The sequence below is a fragment of the Harpegnathos saltator genome, unplaced genomic scaffold (assembly GCF_003227715.2).
Source record: "Harpegnathos saltator strain DR-91 unplaced genomic scaffold, Hsal_v8.6 scaffold47, whole genome shotgun sequence".
Lineage (NCBI taxonomy): Eukaryota > Metazoa > Arthropoda > Insecta > Hymenoptera > Formicidae > Harpegnathos > Harpegnathos saltator.
Window position 1 is genome coordinate 1,445,517 of NW_020230283.1, and position 22,384 is coordinate 1,467,900.

At 49.0% G+C, this 22,384-nt stretch overlaps 1 protein-coding gene across 2 annotated transcripts in view; it reads left to right on the forward strand.

The window, feature by feature from the left end:
* LOC105186805 (cysteine-rich venom protein pseudecin) overlaps positions 1 to 22,384 on the forward strand; it is a 74,018-nt gene that overhangs the window by 9,741 nt on the left and 41,893 nt on the right. Inside the window, exon 1 of one of the 2 annotated variants that reach the window (XM_025302203.1) lies at positions 1,068 to 1,334. The exons of the other annotated variant lie outside the window; for it this stretch is intronic. The gene's annotated coding sequence lies outside the window, so the exon portion shown is untranslated. Of the gene's footprint in view, positions 1 to 1,067; positions 1,335 to 22,384 lie in introns of those variants that run through there. 2 annotated transcript variants of the gene reach the window in all.

Below are 22,384 nucleotides of genomic sequence, written 5' to 3' on the forward strand. Positions count from 1 at the left end.
GTCGACTTCCTTGGTCGTTGATCCACCAGCGAGATCTTCGCCCGACATGGATTCCCCCTGAAGCGACCCCCTCGATTATTTTATCCCCCCTCCCGCGTGTTAATCATTGACTCGCATTTAGCCTCGTCTAAGTTGCTGAGACTGAGACAAGCAGAGTGAGAAGACGAAAGAGAGAAGGAGAGAGAGAGAGAAAGAGGAGCGCTCAGAGCGATACTCGAGATCGAGTTTTCGTTTCTTCGTCAGGACAGCCGAGTCCTTGCGCTCGCACGAGTGGCGATTACTTCCGCGTCGATCAGCAGCCAATTCTCCGCTGTAATTCGTTAGTCGATACCGACGATCGAGTCCCGGCCCTGCCGCGCTAATTGTCCGGCTCCCGCAATCGTTAAGCGACTCTCGCTGGCTCGGGTGTCCCGCCGCGATTGTTAGTCGCGACTTCCTCGTCTAATTGTTACGAGCCGTCGTCGTATCGTCGCGTTCACGCGGATTCGTCCTGCCGAGTCGGAGGTCGGAGGACTCGCGCCCCGAGAAGGGCACCCCTCGCACGGAGCGGCAGCGAGGAAGGACACCCCGACGGCGCGAGTTCAATTTTGCCACGCAATTTCCCGCGCGAGAGAGCCGCCAACGACGACGATGTGCTTCGCGACGACCATCGCGCGAGTGCTGGACTAGGAGGAGGTCCTTGGAGGACTAACAGGAGCTGGAGAGCGCAACTCACGATCTATCGCTCGTCCACCGGACGTTGTTTCGTGCGCCGTTGAACAGACACAAAGCGAGTCGGCGATCAACGGAGACCACGCGATCGAAAGGACGAGCTGCGAGGACTACGCGAAGGACCGCGCGAGAGGAGGAGTTAACAAAGTAATAGCAGTTTCGGCCTGCAACGATCGGCGACAGCGAGTGAACACGACGCGTCGCCTGCGTGCTCAACAAACCGAACCGTCGTCGTCGATTGTTGAATTAACTGTGAATAAGAAAGACGGAAAGAAAGGGAGGGAAAAAGAGAGAGAGAGAGAGAGAGAGAGGGAGAAACAGAGGAAGAGAGGGAGGGAAAGAGAGGACGACTGAGAGAACATCGCGCGCGCGCGCGCACATATGTGAGTGTGTGTGTGTGTGTGTGTGTGTGTATACTCGAAGACGCTGGTAATCGCAGTAGTAGAGAACACGGTGAGGGGGCGTTTGCGATGAGATCGCGCGCGAGTCAACACGGGGTTAAGCATCGCTAATTATCTTAGCCGCAGCGTAATAGTGCGCTAATTAATCGGCGCGACTCGTTCCGACATACCGCACTCCCTGCCGACTCCACGCTTCTCCGCTGCAATCGTCGTCGACGTGAGGTAAGTCGTAGAGAAAGAGAGAGAGAGATAGATAGATAGATAGAGAGAGAGAGAGAGAGAGAGAGAGAGAGAGAGAGAGAGAGAACAGCCATGAGAATGACATCCTTCTTTGACGCAGAGCCGATCGCGTGCACGCGCTTGTTCGCGGGTCCGCCCGATTAACGCGACGATATTAAATCGCGCGCGGTTCGCGGCCGAGTCGTTCCGCGAAAATTCGGCTCCGTGCGAACACTGCGGGACGCGCGCGCGCGCAGCTGCAGTATCATTGTTATTTGTAATTAGCGCGATGCAATGCGCGGTAAACGGCGCGCTGCGAGAGACCGGACGCGCTCCAGGGCGAATCGTCTCGCGGAGGAACCTGCCTCTCTCTCTCTCTCTCTCTCCCTCCCTCCCTCCTCTGCCGCTCCTTTGAAAGCGATAAACCGCCCTCCCGCGAAGACCGGGGATCCCGCTGATTGTACATCGAGGGGGAGATACGTTTCACTTATCGTCATCCCTCCGAGTTTTCAATAAGAAAGCGTGTCAGTTGCGTGTTATCTCTCGTAACGAGGTTCGTATCGCTCTGAAGAAGTGATCTCCGCGCGGTGTGATCTCCCCTTAATGAAAAGTCAAAGGAACGGCGATGGTGCTGATAAGCGATAAACTCCTCGATTAGTGCTAACGGATGATAAAGCCGAGTACACATCAGTCTCCATGTGTCGAGTCAGATTCCGCGGATTAATCTGGATCTCCAGCCAAATATTCAAGTCGGCGGTAGTCGACGTACATTGGAGCTTTCGTATCAATCGTCATTAACAGTCATTGATGAGAGTTTATGCCAACGCAGCATATTATCGCCATCTCTCCCGAATTACCTCTTTGTGAGAGGAATTGTCATCCCGCGGAGCGGCAATCTTTTCCTACCGAAAGTTCCAAGGAAGGAAGGAAGGTATAGCGCCGAGTTAATATAAACTTGGATTTTTCGACGTCGGAGGCAGCCGATCGAGCGCAGAAATTCGCGTATGTTCGAGTTCTGTTTGCCAATTATCGTTAGCCGAGGTTTCGCGTTAATTCAGTATCGTCGTCCCTCCGAATTTCCAAGTAAGAGGGACTCGTTCCGAATTCTTCCTCGTAAAGCGACCTACGTAAAAAAGTAACTGTGTGTGATTTCCACGTGTAATTATTTCATCTCACTGAAGACTCGGCGGACGACGATGATACGCGCGTTGAATCCCCGATTCTACGCTGAGAAAGAAAGTTTTCTTCGAATTCAATCAAATCATGACATCGCCGCGCCGCGCCGTTTCTCTTACGTCGAGGCCGATTCGCTCGCGGCGATTTCGCTGCGGCTCGACTGCGGCACTAACGCGCATCCGCCGCCGCAGCAGATCGCATGCGTTTCACGCGCACTCGCGTTAATATTCGCATTTGCGTTTTACGATGTTTGCGCGCGGCCGGTATGCGGACAAATCGGAGAGAGCCAGCTCGCGCGGCGCGCGGGAGACTACGGCAAGTTTTCGCGGAATTCGGCGCATTGTGCGTCTCTTATCGGCCGCAGCGGCAGTTCCGACGTCGCTATCCCTCCCTTTGCCCTCCCTCGCAAAGTACGATGGTCAATGAAACGCGCGCGAGCGCGGATTTCGCCTCTTTCTCTCTCTCTCTCTCTCTCGGGCAATTTCTCATTTGTGATAACGCCGCGCGCATAAAGTGACACTTCGTGCCCGATTATGCCGAAAGCTCAAGTCTGATATGTTATTATTAATATAATATAATAACGGTTGATTGATAAGAGAGCTTGGTAGATCAAACGACTCGGCCGTTTGGAATATATTGTCGCAGTCACTTTTACGCACTCGTGTGAAGAGCATCTTTCCCCGTCCAAATATCCGCGATCGCGCTGACGAGACAAGCGCACAAGCCGCATAGACGCGTGTACTTAATTAACATAATGCGTGCTCACGTAACGGATAATTACAAGTTGGTGAAGAAAAGGAAAGAAAAGGAAAAATTCGCAAATCAACGCGAGAGAATTAAATTCGACTCCGTGCGATGCCGCTGCCGATCATCTCTCCTGCGTTTTGTTCGCGTCGCGACGGATGAGGTCTTAATTGGATCTCGTGGATCAAACTGCGATTTCGTTCGCCTCGCATCGCGGCATCGCCGCGGGGAAATTCCGCAACGCTTCCGCGCGCGCGGGATTTTTTTGGATCCTTCCGGCAATATTTCCAAGAACCTCCGGAAATCTCTTCGAAATCCTCGAAATGTTCGCGCGCGCCTGGCAACATTTTCACCACGATACGGCAAAAAAGCTAAAAAGAAAAAAAAGAAAAAAGAAGGAAAAAAGGCAAAAGAAGAAAACTGCCGATTCCGCGGCGGTTGGTATTTTATTTGCGCGTTGTTCTCAGGAAAATGCGATATCGTCGCGGTGCAAAAGGTTAACGGAGCAGAATGCAATTTGTTTGCCTGTGTGTGCGCCGGCTGAGGGAAATATTTTTGGTTTAGTAGCCGCGTTTATCCGCGTATCAGTCCGGCGCCCACACACTTTGTTTGCATAAAGGTCGAGCTTGAATTAATAAATCCATTACGCGCAACCGCGAGTCGCAAAAGAAAGAAGGCCACCTCCCTTTTTAATCCCGCAGCATGTGATTTCTCTTCTTCCCGAGCGGCGTCAGACCGGAAAATTAAGTAAGGCGTGCGCGATTCCGCGATTCTTTGCAGATTTGTGCGTCTGATGTTTGACGATTATATGCGCGAAATTCTAGCGTGATTTCACATATACGCGTTTGAGATACACGCATTACTTTGCATTTTCTACATATCCGTGGGATTGTATTAAAAGTTCTTTAATGTAATTAGAATTAGAATAGGGAAGAAATTATATTAAAAGTACTTTGATATACAATCAGGCCGCGCGCTCTATTAATATTATTAAAATTGTCGCTGTTATTATTATTTCAGAAAGTTTTCACATTTCCGAACGTAGAGTTTCAAAAATTTATGCGAATACATGAAAATATGCGATATGGCGTAAAAATTCGTGCAAATTTGTATATTGTGATGCGCTCACATTTCTTATGCGTATGGCTGTGAAATAATTATACGAATATCGAACGAAAATAATATCGCTGGAAATATTATTATTATTCCGCGAAATTTAAACAGCATTGGTGTATGTATGACAGTGCATTGTTGATTGCGAGAGAAAGAGAGAGAGAGAGAGAGAGAGAGAGAGAGAGAAAGAATCAATTCATCGGGTTTCCAAAATTCCCCGACTTTTGAGTGCAATTCTTGAGTACGTTTGTTCAAATATACGATATCGTGTAGAAAATCCGCGCATAATATTAATTTAATAATTTTGAATTTCCAAAGGTCGATAAGTTAACAAAAGTTAGGGCACTATTATAGTAATATATTCTTGATAGTAAATAAAGTAAAAAAGTCTAATACTATTTTTTCTTTCGACGAATAGTTAGCGAGATATCGTAAGTTAAATGTTGAAAAAGTTACCAAGTTTTCCTTAAATATCTCAAAGAATATTAAGCAAACAAAAAAATGTTTCAGACAAAAGTTGTTCAAATTAATTGGTAGAAAAGGATGATATGATGAAAAATTTGGATTTGCATTTAAGAAAATTGATGATCAGTGAATATCTCGAAAGTGGCGCCATCCATAAGCAAAATGCTATCGCTGTCTTATGTCCCCCTTCAAGCTAAACAACTTTTGTCTGAAACATTTTTCGATTTAACGCAGTGTTTCTGAGATATTTGTGTGCGTACTTTAAAATGGGACACCCTGTATATATTTACGTATTGCTATTTGCTCACATTTATCTCACGTGCGGCTGTTGAACAATCACGATTCGAGCGAAAAATAATATCGTTAAAACCATTATTATATCACAAAATATAAATCGTCTCTCGCGCTGTCAGTCGCGAGAGACGAATCAGTTTGCCCGATGTTCAAAGCTCCCGTGATTACGTGAGTGTGAAGTTTAAAAATCTATGTAATTACAAAAATGTATCGCGTGGGAAATTCGCCTGATTTCAGGAACTTTTGCCCGTTCACATTTATCACGCGTAGGTCTGTGAAAATCGTCTAAATAACCTATTAATTACGTGGTTATTTAACAGAGTCGCGCAATAAATCGATTTATACGTAAATTCACATATATATATATATATATGTATGTGTGAATATGCGATCGATTACTTTGAAATAGATTAACATTTGGCCGGCGAAGCGAGGGAGCACCGTTAATTCGTAACAAGAAATCTCGCGCGCTCCGTGCGAAATTTTTGATTACGCTCGCGCATTTATCCCGATTATTATTTCTTTCTCCTAACCATATTTGCGCGTCAGCGATTTTAGCGTGCGCGGAGAATTTCGTGTGGGATTATTACGTTTATTTATTCGGAATGACTGGCGCGTGCCGCGCGGTGGCCGGTTATAAAGTAGCGCGCTATTTGTTTTGTGTGCGCATCACAATGCGCGCGGCCGCGCGGTTTTTCGCGTCGACGTATTTTCACGGCGCAAGTCCGCCGGCGCGGAAAAGATTTAGACGCGAGGGGAACCGTGAATTACAATTACGCGATTGTAACGGGACGCGTGTCGCGGCCCGTGATAAAAATCGACTCGCGCGTCGCGACGCAAAGCGCGTCGGCGAGTCAAACCGGGGGAATTCCATCGGCGATTACAATATCGATGGGGTTTTTAATAGCCACGGCAAAAAAAATCCCGTCAGTTTAACAATGCAACGTAAACGCACGAATTTTCCAATTATACCTCGTTTGTGTTCGCGCAGGCAGAGCATTGCAGTTTTTTGCTCGTTCAAATTCTTTTTCCACTTTACTATGTTCTCCAACGATGCGAGATTAAATGATTTACAATGGTGGGGTTTATTTTGCTAAAGAACACGATAAATCTCTCAACAAGAGCTTATTTCGATTCTCCGGAAGCTGAATGACACGCGAAGCGGAAGGACAACAAATGAAAGCAGAATGTCGAGGCGTCCGCCGTCCGGTTGCAAAATTTCGCAACAGCGTTCTCTAAAATTCTCTAAAATTCCCTCGATGTGTGAGATTCGCCGTAACCGAGGAACCGTCTCGGCGAATTGCGCGCAACACTCGATCTCTCGACGGCTTGTTTCCTCCCTGAATCGTACATCCGGCCGCTCCAATGCGCGACAGAAATATCCTTTCGCGAATTGAAGTTAGGCCGCCCGGTCCTTTATCCTCGTATCCTCGTACAAGGCAAAATATGTAAAATTCTCCTCGGAGAGCTGTTCTCCACTCGTTCGCGTAAATTGAGAGTTATTTCGCGAGTGGTTCATTCCCGGAAAGCGTCTCGCGTTTCAACCCGCTGCCGACTACAGTTCGTCTCGTTTGCCAGGTCGCGATATTGCGGCGCGCGCGCGCTCGCGAGGCCTCGTTTCGCGAGCCGGGTGATACCCGGGGAGTTTATTTTCGTGCCCTGCCGTTTTGCCGAAACGAGCCACGCCGCGGAAATTAAACTCGCGAATAATGAGTTAATTTCAGCCCGCGATTAGTTAACCTCGTCTTCGCGCCTCCGCTCATTCTGCCGCCCGTGTGAGCCGAGTAATCGAGTGGAAAAATCCTTCAACACCCTCAGGAACACGTAACCGAAAACGAAACGCGAAGGACGGTTCCGGCGTAACGATGTTCGCTTCAATTCAGCCGTTCGCGCGCGCGCGCGCGCTCCGAAATCCCTCATAAAACGTCTCCCCCCTCCCGCCCGTCGAATTTATAAAGCTCGCAAAACACCAAAGTCGGCATCGCGCTCGGCGATCTCGAATCGGTTCTCCGATACCAGCGGGTCCGTTAAGATCCAACGCACTGCCCGCGGCCAAAAGCACGAGTTACATCGCGCGTGAAGAGAATCCTCCGTTCCGCCAAATATGAGCCAAGCAACTCGCGTGAGTTTCGCCGGACAATCAGCGGCGATAACAACAATTAGCGTGTTAAAACGACACGTGTCCTTCAGAACGCCGCCTGCGAGGGTGCAAAGTTGTCAGGTCGACAAGCCCGACAAGCCCGAAAGGCGCCTTCGCAGCGTCCACGAGAGATTTCGAAGATCGCTGCTGTTCGAGTCCCCCCCCTCCTCCCCACCTTCCAAAGGCGAAATCTCACGTGTTAAGTTCGTTCTCGCTGTGCTCGCGCGGATCTCGAGCAAATGAGGCTCTCTTAGCGTTCCCTCAGGATCCTCCGGAGCCGAGCGTCTTATTATTATCGCTCGCGCGCGACCGTCTTTAAATTTGCACGGGCTATCGATTCGTTGGAGAATTACAGAGTGCACGCGCGCCTGCAACTTCTCCTTAAGAAGCTATCGATAGCACAGACTAGCGCGATGGAATCCCGGGAAGTTGCTACCAAACATAATGAAGTGTCTTCTTCGTCGCGCGCCGCGCTGCGTTAAACTCGAGCCGGCGCGGCGCGCCCGCGCGGAATATCTCTCGACGACGCGGCCTTCGTTATTCCATAGCTGCTCGTGTCAGTTCCGGGGAAACGCGAAATCTCTCTTTCTCTCTCTCTCTCTCTATATATATATATGTATATATATATACACATTTCGGAAATTCCGTCTCGCGAAATGTCGCTCCGAAACGCGGCGGAGGCGGGCCTTCCGTGTTCTCTCGGTTCGCGGGCTCACGATCACGGCGGCGGAGGAGCAGCCGTCGTTACGGCGCACGCGAGGAGTTAATTAGGTCCTGAAGTAATCCTTTGTTCCATTTTAGTTAATGGGACCGCGGCAGCACGGCGACCCGATAAACAAAGGCGCGCATTATTAACGCGAAACTAATCGCCAAATATCGTGCCTCCGCCGATACGAAAGCGGTATTGTCGGCCGCGTTATTGTTGTTATTCTCATCATATACGTTGTATCGCGATATCGCGGGCGTGGGAGGGGGAGATGCGGCTCACTGATGAGTGAGCCGCGAGCTGCTGAATTATCCTGTCGGACTCTACACTTTTCTAACGCCCGCGCATGCACAAAGAGCTCGAAGAGCGTTTCGAGGAGCGAAACGCTTCAACGAATATTTTCACTGTCAAAATCGAATTTTCACGGGGAAGCAGACGCCGATCGTCCCGCCAAGAAGTGAACGTCAACGTTTCCAAGCAGCGAGTTGCGCCGGATCTCTCGTTAACACGCCGCGCCGATTTCTGCCGAGTGCGCAACAGCTTGGCTGATTGATCGAATTACGAAAAATACGGCAGAGGAATGCGACTCCGAGTGTGCGTATCTCTCATCTCGCTTCCGTTGTTTCTCTCCACCGGCCGAGCAGTTTCTTTCAGACGCGATTAATCTTAACGAGACTCAACGAGACGCGCGCAATATCGCAGCGCCGCTGCGGCTCTCTCAAGGCGTCGAAGGATATCATCGCGCTGTCGTTCATAAGCGGCCATTAACCCTTCGTTACGCACGTTTTTTTCTAATGAGTATAATTTTGTGAAACTTATTGCTCGGGGAGCAATTTTTAGGGTCGTTGATTACAAATCCGGTGTGAAAAATACGAAATTCGATATGGCGGGTCCAATATGGCGGAGGAAGTTTTCAAAATCAGTCGAATTCGCTTGAAATTTGTTATTTAAGGGTTTTCGAGGTTGCTAATTACAAATTTGTCATCGAAAAACCGAAATGCCAGAGCTATGATGGATATATACGGCAAGGCTCGGTTGACACCGGTCAGCAGGTTGCCCGGTTCTCAGGCGCAGTTAGCTTGTTTCATTTCTATAATTATGTCCGCCATATGAGATCTGTCATTTTTAATTTTGTATTTTTCACACCCGATTCATATTCGGCGACCTCAAAAACCCCCGAGTAACAAGTTTCAAGCGAATTCGACTGGTTCTGAAAATTCCGTCCGCCATATTGGGCTCGCCGTTTTCAATTTTGTATTTTTCACACCGGATTTGTATTCAGCGACCCCAAAAACCCCCAGATAATGATTTTGAAGTATACGTTATCGCTTAAAATTTCATGTAAACGTAAATTTATTCTGCAAAAACGACAGTTTTGTTCAGTATATGCTTATTAATAACAAATTACTTATTTGAAATGAGCCTAAAAGTCGATCAGAGGGTATCAGTTAAAGGAACATTTCAGTGGTCCAACAATACCAAATATACTAAAGAAATATGTGACAGATCTAAATTATTGGAAAAACAAGCTCGGATATGATAGGTGGCGCTCTGGGAGGACTGCTATACAGCAAAGGTTTAATTCGCATCCCCGGCGGGTCGGAATCCCGCCGAGTCGTCGTCGATCGCTCTCTTCCGCGAGTCGACGACGACTCGAGCGATTCGCACGACACAGCGCGCGCACGCGGCGCTAATTAAAGCTGCAGCCGCGGATAAATGTTGAAGAGAGTTGAGAGCCAGTCGGTTATGCCACGGTTTCGCACGCGCCTTTAATTAAAGCTCACTTCCGCTCCCTCACCTCCTCCCGCCGCCATCGTCGTCTCGGACGATCAGTGTCGATAGATAATTGTTTGCGCAAGTAGCCGGCCGCTCATTACGGCCGGTCGCGTTCCTTTTAATTTGCGCGGCCGTCACCTCTCCACGTGCCTCTCCACAGCCGACGCGTCGAATCCGCCCGTGGCGCCTGCCGGATGTAACGCCGTCGAAAACAGGGGCGAGGGGTGATGAGTTAGGGCGAGGGAGACGGGCGGAGAAAACGAGAGAGCTAATTCTACTTTTAATTTCTTGCGCGGAGATTCCCCGACCGTCCGAGGAAACGCTGCCAGAGAGGCGCGCGGATTGCACGCTGCCGCCATTTCGCCTCGTATCGGAGACGACCGGTCGTAATTAAAAGAGATTCCCGGCCTCGCTCTCTCCCCGCCCCTCCCCCTCATCCCGTGGACTTTTGCCGCAATAAAAGCCGCGGCCACGTTTATCCGTCCGCGATTCGTTCTTACATAATACACGCGGCGCAGCCTCCTGCCGACGGAGAAGAACGCGCTGCCGCTTTGGATTTATAATAGGTTTCAACTTCCGCGAATGCCTCCCTCCTCCCCGCCCGCCGCCCCCGTTCCCTCCTCTCAGTAACCACGACTGGATCCGCGGACGTAAGCTCGCCCATTAATGGGAACTTAGCACGAGCTTCCGGAAAAATTGCACTCGAACTTCCCTCGTTCTTAGGGGAAACATGTGAAAGTTTTTTCTCCCCTCTTCTCTCCCTCTCTCTCTCTCTCTCTCTCTTCCTCGATCGTGGAAAGAAAGAAACAGGGAGAAGGAGCGAGGCGGAGAAGGGGGAAGGACCGTTACCTGCGAATAATAATATACCACGTACGACGATAAATCTTTCATACGTGCGGCGCTGGATTTGCATTAAATAATAAATGCGCGTTCGCGCGCGAATGAACCGCGATAATACGTTCCTGAAAAACGATCTCTCTCTCTCTCTCTCTCTCTCTCTCTCCCTTTCTCTCGTCCGTTCTCTCATCGACACGAGTCCGGGCAATGATGACGGGCGAGATGTTTAGCGCGGCTACAAATGGGAACAGCCAGTCAAAGGACTCGATCGAGTGACGGGCTTGCAGGAAATCCACGGGGCTAGACTATGCGTCTTTGGCTTCACGATATTGCACGGAGCACGTCCAATGAACAAATAAACACGGCGTAAAGCGATATTCCGGGTCTCCGCTTTCTCGAGACCTAAGTTCACAGCGCGGCACACGTCCGCGAAGATATACAGAGCGTTGCGGAATTGTAGGTAACGGCTGAACCGCCTGGAACGGAACTTGCGAAAACAGGCGGAGGGAGGTTGGAGAAACGCTCGCAAATCCAGCCGCGCTAACCCGGCGAAGCCGGAAATGCATCCAGATGTTTCGACAGCGAATCTTCTCCTCGTCTCGATCGGCGCTATTGATAAAGTCGATGTATGGAAAAGCGTCTCGACTCGCGTAAATAAAGCGGACGGGACAGATATATCGCTTCTCGGCGACGAGAATGAGCATTCTGCTCTGCTCGAAGCCTCGTCTGAGATAAGCGGAAACGATCGGCCGAACAGGGATTTTTAGCGGGAATTTTTCCGCTGCTACGACTCTGACTTCTCGTCTACTTCGCAAGCCGACGGAAAATCAGTCGCGCAGTCGAGCCGAGTTTTTTTTTCCATGCGATATTATTAATACTAATAGCGCCCATTTTCCGCCAACCAGTCGAAATTCGCGGAATCATCCGGCCGTTTGTTTCGTAAGCTAATTTCCTCGCCTCGAACAAGGCGCCATTAATGACGCTAATACTGCGCGGAAAAGATTCTTAATTCGCACGACTGAATGAAGACCGGAGGAAAACTCGCTGAAAACTGCAGAAGCGACGCGTCTCTTCGTGACCGAAAATATTCGCCCGGACATTCGGCGGCATTAAAATTCGGTTTACATAACCGAGAAAAATTGACTGAGCAGAGAGGCCCGCCGCAGGAATTTTCCTGTTCCTACAATTGAATTTTCGTCGCAAATTTCAGCTCCGCAAATAACAGAAAATCCCTTACACGAACGCAATTTTTTCCCTGCAGAATGCTGATCGCGTTGATCGCGCATCGTCGCGGTAGAAGGCGACAGACAACTGATCGAAATTCGCCAAAAAAATATCCGGCCAATAAATCTCTTCATTTCGTACAATAAGTCAAGGTCCTCGATCCCTTCGACCGACGCCTGTAACACTGACAAACGCGAGAGCGCTAATCGCGTCGTTGTCGCGATTGAAGGGACCGGCCGAGGATACATCGTGTGTGAGGATTTTCGCATTTATCTTACTTACTTAAGTTGTCCTGAAGCAGCGATCAAAGACGCGCGCGTTCCGGGAAGATCGTCCCTCTCGTTTCGCTCCTCCGCCACGTCACTCCACGCGAACCTACAAGTTCGCTTCGGCAAGAGGTTACGTTCGGCATCGGCGAGCGCTGCACGCTGGCGCCCTCTGCGGCGCCGCCGCGTACTGCACTCGAGTGCACCGCACGCGTTGCACGCGCGTAGATCGCGGTGAATGGGCGCGCGAGGGCCCGCGAATGAGCGCGGCGCTCAGCTGTCGTGCGTGGAGGGGGAGCAAGGCCGCGTTCCAGCGCGCGCGTAAACACGCTACATTGTAACAAACCCGGACCTACGACACTCACGCGTGAATTGAGGGCAGCGACAGGTGCCGTCGGCGCGCGAGCGCGGCGCTCGACAAAATCGCCGGTTTCTTCGTTCCTAGGTGTCGTAGAGACCTCGCGAGGGGACCGTTAGAAAGCTGAGACTCCCGCGCTTCCGATGAACGCATAGACGCGCCTAGTCGGGGTAAGGATCGCTCGGCGGGATTGAATTATCGCGATGGGGAACGTCGATTATCTCCGGCGGGCAGCGGATGTTGATCTATGGCGGAAACAGGGAAGCTTCCGAGTCTTGATGATAAGCGTCAATGTTCTATTTTAATGGATATAATGTGTAAATGGAGAACGGTACAAATGATGAGAGCTGTTTGTCTGGTTCCAATAGCTCCGGGGAGTAATTAATTTCGCTCCGAGAAATTGTATGGGAAAAAACGATATTCAGCGATTGTGTGTGTGTGTGTGTGCGTGCGCGGACGAGGTCTGCGGGCGTACAATCGTACTCGGCTCGCGGAATAAAAGGCGGGATATGTCGAGAACGGCCGGCGGTGTTCGTTCAAATTCATTCTGTTCCCACGAGTTCTAATTAGCCGGTTCATGAGCATCCGTTTAGAATCGTGAAATATCTCACACACCATTGGCGCGCGCTCGTTCTCGCGTTTATCTTTTCCGGAGTTGAAATATACGAGAGATATCTTACGCTACTTGCGCATCTAATCTCAAGATTTGCATGGAAGCAACAGTCTCGTCGCGGCGTCAACACGTGTCGTAGATATGCATCAAAGTGCAAAGGATATTACATCCACTCGAGGTGTCGCGGAAATAGTTCCGCGGTAGTTGGCGTAGCCGACTCGTTCTTATATTTGTCTTACCCCGCGTGCACGTTCGTTACGTGTCCAAGTGTCAGGTTGCGCGCGCCGCGTCAATTACACGTAAAATCAAACACAAACACAAGCTTCGACGCGAGACGGCTGCGGCTTACGCGAATTTTTCGCACGGATTGCTGTTGGATCAAACTTAATAAAAATCAGAGTCAGTCGGACAATCTGACGCAGGAATTTCAACTGCAGTGCTTTGTCAACGTAACAAACGATTGACACAATATCGAAATCCGGTTGTATGTACAATATAAAAATTCACCCAACCACAAAAGTAATTAATCTAATTGCATAACGAAAGTAACTCCATCTCTGCTGGAGAAGATGAAACAAATCAATTGATGAAAATGACCAGCAATATTATCGAGTTAATTTCATGATGGCCCAATTGGGTCAGACCTTCAGCTTGCCGGCCGAAGGAAAGAGATGAAACGGACACGACAATTTTGCCGGAAGAATCAGGACAGTCGACTTGCGCCACGCGCGCAATCTCGAAATTGAGTTCGTTCGACGCCGAAACAGGAATTTTTCGACCGATCCCTCTTTCTTACTTCCACAACGTTCCGCCAGAGACATTATCTCGAGAGCAGACCCGGCGGTTATTTTTTTCAAGCAGGCTTTAAGAATGATATAGGTGCGTATTTCTCTCCGAGAGTATCGGGAGAATAATTCTGTGAATAATGCACAATTTACACAACGACACGACTCTCCGCGGTAGCGATTGGTATCGGTAATAATTTTCCTGTTCGCCCTATCTCTTTGAGGGCACGAGCTCTCGTTCGTCTTACGTGCCGCTGTAACATCTCGCCCGCTCGCCAGAGTACCTTCTATAAATTATTGATGAATAGGCAATAACGCGTTTTTTATGTATACAACTCCACTCGCTGGTCGAACGAGGGTTTCTCCTCGGAATAAATTTACTTTGCCCTCCCACCAAGCCGTCGCATCCATTCGCGAGGGTATGCCGAGCATCTCTCTCTCTCTCTCTCTCTCTCTCTCTCTCTCTCTCTCTCAGCCCAACCACGCTCGCAGAGTCGACCGTTTTCCGACAAGGCACCGCTGTTTGTCAGCTGTACGCCACTTTTAAGGAACCTCGAATATTTCTCGTTGCGTCAGCCGCGGTTTCTCCGCCGCAGTTAATCGTTCATCGCGCATCTCCGAGTGAACGAGCAAACAAGCGCGCGACTGCTGAATCAATATATCAGCCTTTCGTTCGCTCGCGCTGCAACTCGCAATTCGTGTTGCCACGCGAAAGGCTACACGTGTCTCCCGTCGACGCACACTCACACGTGTGTTTCGCACTCCATCGTGCGAGAGGTAGAGCCCAGACTAGAGCGAGCGAGCGAGCGAGAGAGAAAGAGAGAAAGAGAGAGAGAGAGAGGGGGGGGGGAGAGCGAGAGTACGAGAGCGGGAACTGTCGGAGGCTTAATTAGAAGCATTAATATGGATAAACTGAAAACCCCTTCGCCATCGGAGGAGCCCCCTCGACCCGCCCCAAGGATTTGCATATTGGCCGTTTGCCGACGAACGAAGAGACACTCCCGCCCTCGCTGCTTACCCCCGTCGGATTCCCACCTGCTTTCCTTCCTTTTCGACAAGGCCCGGATTTAGTCTAAGACCCGGCGAGGATTACGCCGCCGAGAGCCCGGATCCTCGGACGTCCATATTGTCTGACGGATTTGGGGAGGAGAGGAGGATACACAGCGTGGCGAGCACACGCGAAAACGGAAACGACGACGACGACGACGACGACGACGACGACGACGACGACGACGACGACGACGAGGACCACAATTACGACAGCAGACAGTGCGAATTACGCGATGAACGAAGGATTCGACCGGCCGTCCCTCTCCGGATGCAATTCCGCGCGGGTGCGCTTCCGACGGGAACGCCGGGCGGAAACGGACGGGGAGAAGCGAAACCGAGCAATTTCAGGTCCTGAGAAGGAGCGCTCCTGAAAAAATCGATGCCGCGCGTCTCGCGAGGCAGCGGTGAATTTGATTTGCGCTCATGAGTCCTGCAAACCGCGTCGCCGCCAGGTAGGAAATAAAATCCCGAGCGACGAGAGCGAGCGAGCGAGCGAGGCCTTTTGTCGTTTGCCGCTATTCTCACGCCCCGCTTCCACGTAAAACCTCGGAAACGTTACATCGTCGGCGCCGACCTCGTCGGCCGATCGATCGCGACTCGTCTCGTTAGTCGCTTAACGCTTCGCCGTCGGCGAGCTTCCCGCGGCCGTCGCGACCGCGCGACTTCCGCCTCGTTTACCGGCGAGCTCGTGCGAGCACGACGCAAACGCATACCGTAATGAAAAGACGGCCGCGATGAAAAGCCGGGCGTGTCGCCGTAAATTCGCTTTCAGACGCGGCCGCCCGCCCGAAACGACGGCGATTCATCGCAACGGCAAGGCGCGCATCCGAGCGACGTCTAATTGATCCTCGGGGAACCGGGTCGCCGCCGCCGCCGCCGCCGCCGCGAACGCATCTGCGTCGCGTTCGCGCGGGTAATTAACTAAGTCAGCGAATCGCAAGGCGCTCGTAAATACGCGCAAATGGATTGCCGCGATCCTGCGTCAAACGCAAAATACACACAATTGTCACTACGCTCGAGGCGAGACCGAGCCGGGCTTCACCAGCGCGCTCGGTTTCGATCGCGATCCGGAGCGGAACCGACCGATCGATCGATCGATCGATCGATCGGCCGATCGATCCCCAGGCGATCAAAATGCGCGCGCCGGGGAGGAGCGAGGAGGGTTCGCTGCGCGGTTCGCCGCGCGGCACGGAAGCGATATTGATAATCGGCCGCGATACAGCGTCCGCGCGGATGTGGCCGGGGCGATATCTTCCGAGATTTATGATGTGCCGGGCGGTTATGGTGACGCCTTGGGACTGATGGCGGCCCGGGGAGATAATTTGCAGCCGGGGAAAACGGCGAATACGCGCAATGAGGAGAACGTCACGCGCGCGAGTCCCGTCGATCCATCACAGCCGCGGATTGGCCCGGCTTGATTCGCCCTCCGGAGGGAGGTACACGGAGAAAGCGATCATTTTCGAGTTATTGAGCGGACACAAAGGGCGCGGGGGATCGTGAAATCTTGCCCTTTTTCTCGGGCGCTCGATTATTCCAGCAGGAGCAATTAATATCTCGTTCGCCGGCGTCGCTGCGCATCGTTCCGAATAATCGAGCGTGCGGATCGTCGCGGAGGCGTCGCGTCGCGTTGTCGAGCTCTCTCTCTCTCTCTCTCTCTCTCTCTCTCTCTCTCTCTCTCTCTCTCTCTCTCGTCGAGGGGGAGACGCACTCGGGCTCTTGGTCTGCGTCATCATCCCGATGGGAGAGGCGGCGAATGATTCCGCTCGGTGTGTTTGAACGCGGGAGACAGCGGGAGCGAAATTGGATGATCTCGGATAGAAACGCATGGATCTCTCGGCGACGTGACGCGCGTCTCTCTCCGTCTCTCTCCGTCTGCCCGCGCGCTTCGTTTGCACAGTCGTCGAAAACACTCTGCAGTATCGTCGATTAAAAGAAAACACCGTTTGCTCGGGCAGGAGAGAGGGAGGGACGGGAAGGAAGGAGAGGACGGGAAAAATACAACAGGGCCGCCTAAAATCACCGGCGATGTGTATCAGGTAATCCGAGCGAGCGGCGCAGCACGCGATAACGGCGAATCGAGACGAGAAGTAGAGATAACAACAGTCCGACAGGACTCTACGGATCCGCTTAATGATTGGTTGCACTTATCTGACCTGATTTCTCAGGCCGGGAGAGTACTCAGGCCAATTGTATTCTTCGACAGCGAGGAACGGCGCTCGAGAGCACGACTGCAATCGCGGCAATCAATCAGATTACTTCTTTTTCGCCCACCACGTAATCGCAATGAATCCCGCAATCCCGAAAAGCTATTTACGAATTACACGCGGACGAGCTCTCGCCTCCCGTTGCGCAACGCGATTGCAGATACCTACACGCCTATATATAAATATAAATAGATAAATAAATGTGCGCATGCGTGTGGAAATAAGTGCGTATGAAAAATTAATGTAACGCATGTATACACATTTATTTATACACTTATTTATTCACTAAAAAAAAAAAAAAAGTAATTGCAGAACAAGCGGAATCATCTCTAAATTTTGGTGGATTTTATTTTTATATATGGCCTCAAGAGGATTCCTCTAAGATTAAGGGGAAAATATTATAAACATATTAATCTTAAAGTTAGAGAGATTATATGTTATATGTGTAATGCAAATCTTATTGATTTCAATATAAATTTTCTCTTATACACACATTATTTAATCTTTTCTTGTAAGAGGATTATTATTTATTCTTACTATACTCTACTATACTTCTTATTGGTTATACTAGTTAATTTGAAAAATTATAATGTATAGTGAAAAGTAACATATATATATAAAAGATGTTCATCATAATCAATTGTAATTGAAACAAAAAGAAAAAATTATTCAACTTTTTGCAATAGATTATAAACTGTATTTGACCAAATATTGGTAAATTATCTTTACAGCAACACACAAATCTTTTTTAAAAAAACGTTTTCCGAAAAAATATTCTGACCCACGAATATATGGTTATTTTTTCGTTCATGTCTGGAGGTAGAGCATGACTGAACAAAAGAAGCCGACATTCAAATCAACATATTCCTCTTCATATAAGAGGAAAGTTAATTGATATAAGAGGAAATCCTCTTGGAATAAAAGGAAAACAGTTAGTTATAATATCTAATAAATTTTAGATGAATAGTTCACTTTAATCGCTTGTTCGAGGGAGGAATCCTTTTTCTGTAAAAGGCTTCGCTTAGAATATGGGACTATGGAAAAAATCACTTTACAAATAGAATATTTTTTTCGGGTGTTTATGCACTTACTTACACTTATTTACTCTTACACTCCATTTCAATTTCTATTTCGTTTAATCACTTTAGTAATTCGTCGCTCAGGTATCTCGAAGAACGAAGATCGGTGCGCGACTAATTCGTGGCGCCTTGTCGCAGAAACAACGAGAGAGAGAGAGAGAGAGAGAGAGAGAGAGAGAGAGAGAGAGAGAGAGAGAGAGAGAGAGAGAGAGAGAGAGAGAGAGAGAGAGAGAGAGAGAGAGAGAGAGAGAGAGAGAGAGAGAGACTCGTTCAGGAACGTGTAACGCAACGTTTTCGGGGCCGCTTCCGGCCCCCGCGTTCGCGATAAGACAAACACGACGAAATAAGTCGGATAAGTCGCGCGCGCCTTGTGTGCTCCTGCAGGCGAGTCGGAAGGAGGATCTCGCGAACGCTGTTACAATCGCGGCAATCAATCGTGTTGCCTTTTCGCCGCCTCTTTGTGCAATCAGGACGCGCTTCATGCTCGCTCGCTGTCCCCGTATCGCCCTCTTTTCCGCCCTCCTTCCATCCTTCCGGCCCTGGTCGCCTCGTTTCTTCCGCCGGTCTGTGTCTCGCGGCATCGCGGTGCAGTCTCTCAAGTGCCGGGTCGAGATTTTCCGATCTGGCTGGCTAGCCAGCCGGGTTCGACCAGTGTCGCGGACCGTCGCGATCGACGTGCCCGAACTGCCAATCGCCAATCGTCAGTCCTCCGATTCCGCCGGAACGCCGGATCGGATCGTCCGCCAGTGGAAAGTTTCGTCCAGAAAGGACGGTCGCGCGAGGTGGAAGCTAATTCACGGCGCTTTATGCGCTCGGTGCCGAGTTCCGGACCGGTGTCTCGTCGTGCGTTAGGGCTCGGACAGGGGGGCGAGGGGGAGAGGAAATGGAGAGACGCTTCGTTCGGGCAGGAATTTGCATTGCACGGCGATTCATCATCGACCTGGCCGGGTCGTCGAATTTTTTCAGCGTTTCACGCCGCGCCTCGCCTCGGAGATTAAACGGACGCGATGTCCGCGCGACCCGCAACGTCTTCCGCTTGATTGCGTGCAGATTTCGCATACCAGCGATTTTTTATTTGTCGTCTAATTGGCGAAGTGTCTCCAGTCGAAAGAGAAAAAGAGGGAGGGAGAGAGAGAGAGAGAGAGAGAGAGAGAGAGAGAGAGAGAGAGAGGTCAACGAGTTACCATAAATAATAATTAAATAAATTTTATTTATCATATGATAATTACATAAATTTTATTTAATTATTATTTATGGTAACTCGTTGACCTCTCTCTCTCTCTCTCTCTCTCTCTCTCTCCCCCTTTTTTTCTCTCGACTGGAGAGCAAAGTTAAATAATTTTCTCCGGGGGAAAAGACGGCGCCGAGTCGCGGGAGAGGCGGAGGCGGCGGGTATTTCGCAGGCTGAAGATAACCGCGGCGGTTATCCGCTTAACATATCGCGAATTCGTTCCTCCGTGGCGCGCCGCTTCTTCTAGACTCGCGTTTACTCTCGCGTGCATAGTTTGCGGGGGTGCACCGCAAACAGTGGCGTTAATTTACCAAATTCTGACTAGACAATGGACAGCTCGTTTAGGATCATGCGGGAAGAACAATAGCACTTGCTCGACGATGAGGCTGGAAGCAGCTTGTCTGTTAGCTCTTCAGTTATATTGAATGCAACGCACACACGCGCACGTGCACGGCACGTCCCGGTATGCGGATGCTGAGATCGTTTCCAAGTGATTACGCGAACACGCGTCCGAATGCGTTAAATGTTACTCGTTACTATTAATGTTGAAACGACTGAGGCGACTCTTACATCCCGATGATGATTCTCGTAACGCGACGGTAGAATTTGCTTTCCGGCAAACTCTCGAAAGACAATTTTGCCCTCAGGGCGAAGGATAAGCGCATGAGGAGAGCAGGTTGTCGCATAAACCAGAGAGATAATGATAAGTAAAGTTACTTTCGAAGTTATATATTGTTGTATAAAGCGGAGACGAAATTTTCATCATTAAATGCTGGCTAGCAGAATATTCATCGAGATTCGTGAGACGTGGTAATTTTTCTTTCGCTTAACTTTATACATGTCAAAAGGAGGAGGAAGAGGGATTTACAGTCTCAATCGCGGCTTCGTGAACGCATCGTGAAACGATCAACGATAAAAAAGAAAATCGTCTTCCCTATCTCGTTCGCACGTGCATGCGCGCGCGTTTTTCCCACTGTCGCTTATTATTCGGCTGTGGGCTATAAAACGGCGGGCCGCGCGCTGATAAGTTTGTATAAATGCGACACCCTGAATATGTCGCGAGCCGCGAGCCCCATTGTAATCTCGTTGTCGGCCGCGTCGCATTCAAAACCCGCCGGCATCGTGGCGCTCGCGCTGAAATGCACTTTTGATAAGAATTCAAAGCTCGACCCCTTTCCTCTCATCCCATTTTCGCCAAAGGCCAGACGTCGTCGTCGTACGCGCAAAGAAGTCCCAGTCCGCTCGTGCGAACTGAATGGAAAGCCGAGCGGGGTGCTATCATTCGCGACGATTGCGGGACACCTCGTGCGCGGGATTCCTCGACGCTGCGACGCGGCGATACTCGCGTCTTATCCGCGGGAGTCGCGCGGCGCCGCCTGATTCAACGCAGTCGCTGCACAAACGACGAGTGATATTGAGATCTTGAATGTATCTTACTAATATCGACGAAGATATTAATATTTTGTTGTAATAACGTCCCAATATCGAAAAATCAAGGCACTATATTAATCAATATTAAATCAAGGCATAATATTTAATACAAGACACTCCGAGCAGAACATCGTCCCATGGCCGTATTAAAATCCCATCCGGCTGCCAAATTTCAAATATGGCTCGGATAACTTCAACGGATCCGGCATGTAATAAGGAGTGAAACGCACTGCTGCATAATGCCCTGATAAAATTGCCTGATATCGAAAAACCTAATGAAATATCCATCAGGACCAAATCAGGCGTCCAAATAATGACGTCATCACTGGTCAGGGTATAATCCGGAAAATATTGCAAGACAATTGCCACATTCCGACCGAATAAAAGGACCACTCATGATATGGTTGCCTTCATATGGTTTGCCTAGTCATGCCATATCAGGCATAAAAGATTGCCGTATTTGATCTCCGCTCGGGACATTGACATATATAAGTACCCGAGTGGAAAAAATAATAAGGCTCTGGTAAGGGTCCGATTATTTTTCTCTAATTAATCGGGTTCTAGTAAGGATAGAAAGACAAGGGCCTTGCAAGATGTGTAATAAATGGTTTAACGGATCCTTATAAGGTAATATTATAATAGGGCCTTATAAGGAAATATTTTTATTATTGCTTGAGTAACAATATTCATTCTTTTCATTCCAAGAAATTTGACTGTAATTTTGTTATTTATTTATAACCTTGCTAGTATATAACATGAATTTTTTATTTTAAAAATATAGCATATTTTACAATAAAATATAGCATTCTTTACATATAAAAAATCATGTTACAATTTTTATTAAAGTTTGCTGCATTTTAAAATGAAGGCCACTAGAAAAATCCTTGGAAGAGACTAATGAATACGGCAACTAATAAAACCAATAAAATTTATTTTTACTAAACTATGATAATTTTATTAGACGCTTCAGATTTCAGTTTTCTGTAACAAAATTTGATTTTGTATATCTAAAGTATCCTCTTAAAAAATCCTTTTAAGACCCATATCAGTTTCCCAAGTTAAAGCGTTATTTCGTAAAATTTAAGGCATCCCTAAAAAATTCTTCTAAGGATCTTATCAGTTCTGTCTCTATCAAAGCCTTATTTATTAGATCTAAGGCATTCCTAAAAGACTCCTTCTACGGTCTTTCTCAGCTTTTTCTATCAAATACCTTATTTATTAAATCTAAGGCATCCCTGAAAAATCCTTCTGAAGTTCGTATCGGTTTTCAAAGCCAGCCGCGGTCTTATCAAAGCCTTATTTCGTAAAATCTAAGGTATCCCTAAAAAATCCGTCTCGGGGTAACCTGATGTGGTAAAAATGAGGCATCCCTTTTTAGGATGGCCTTAATAATTTTTTGCTCGGATATTGACGTGAAATTTTAATACCTCGCGAGGATGTGCGGAAGCAGAGAACTCTGGATTGAGAATTCGGCGAATGAACCGACAAATAAATTTTACGAGGTGGCAAAGTCCAGGAATCTGTTTCAATCGAAGATTCGTGGATTTATCGACTCGCGGAG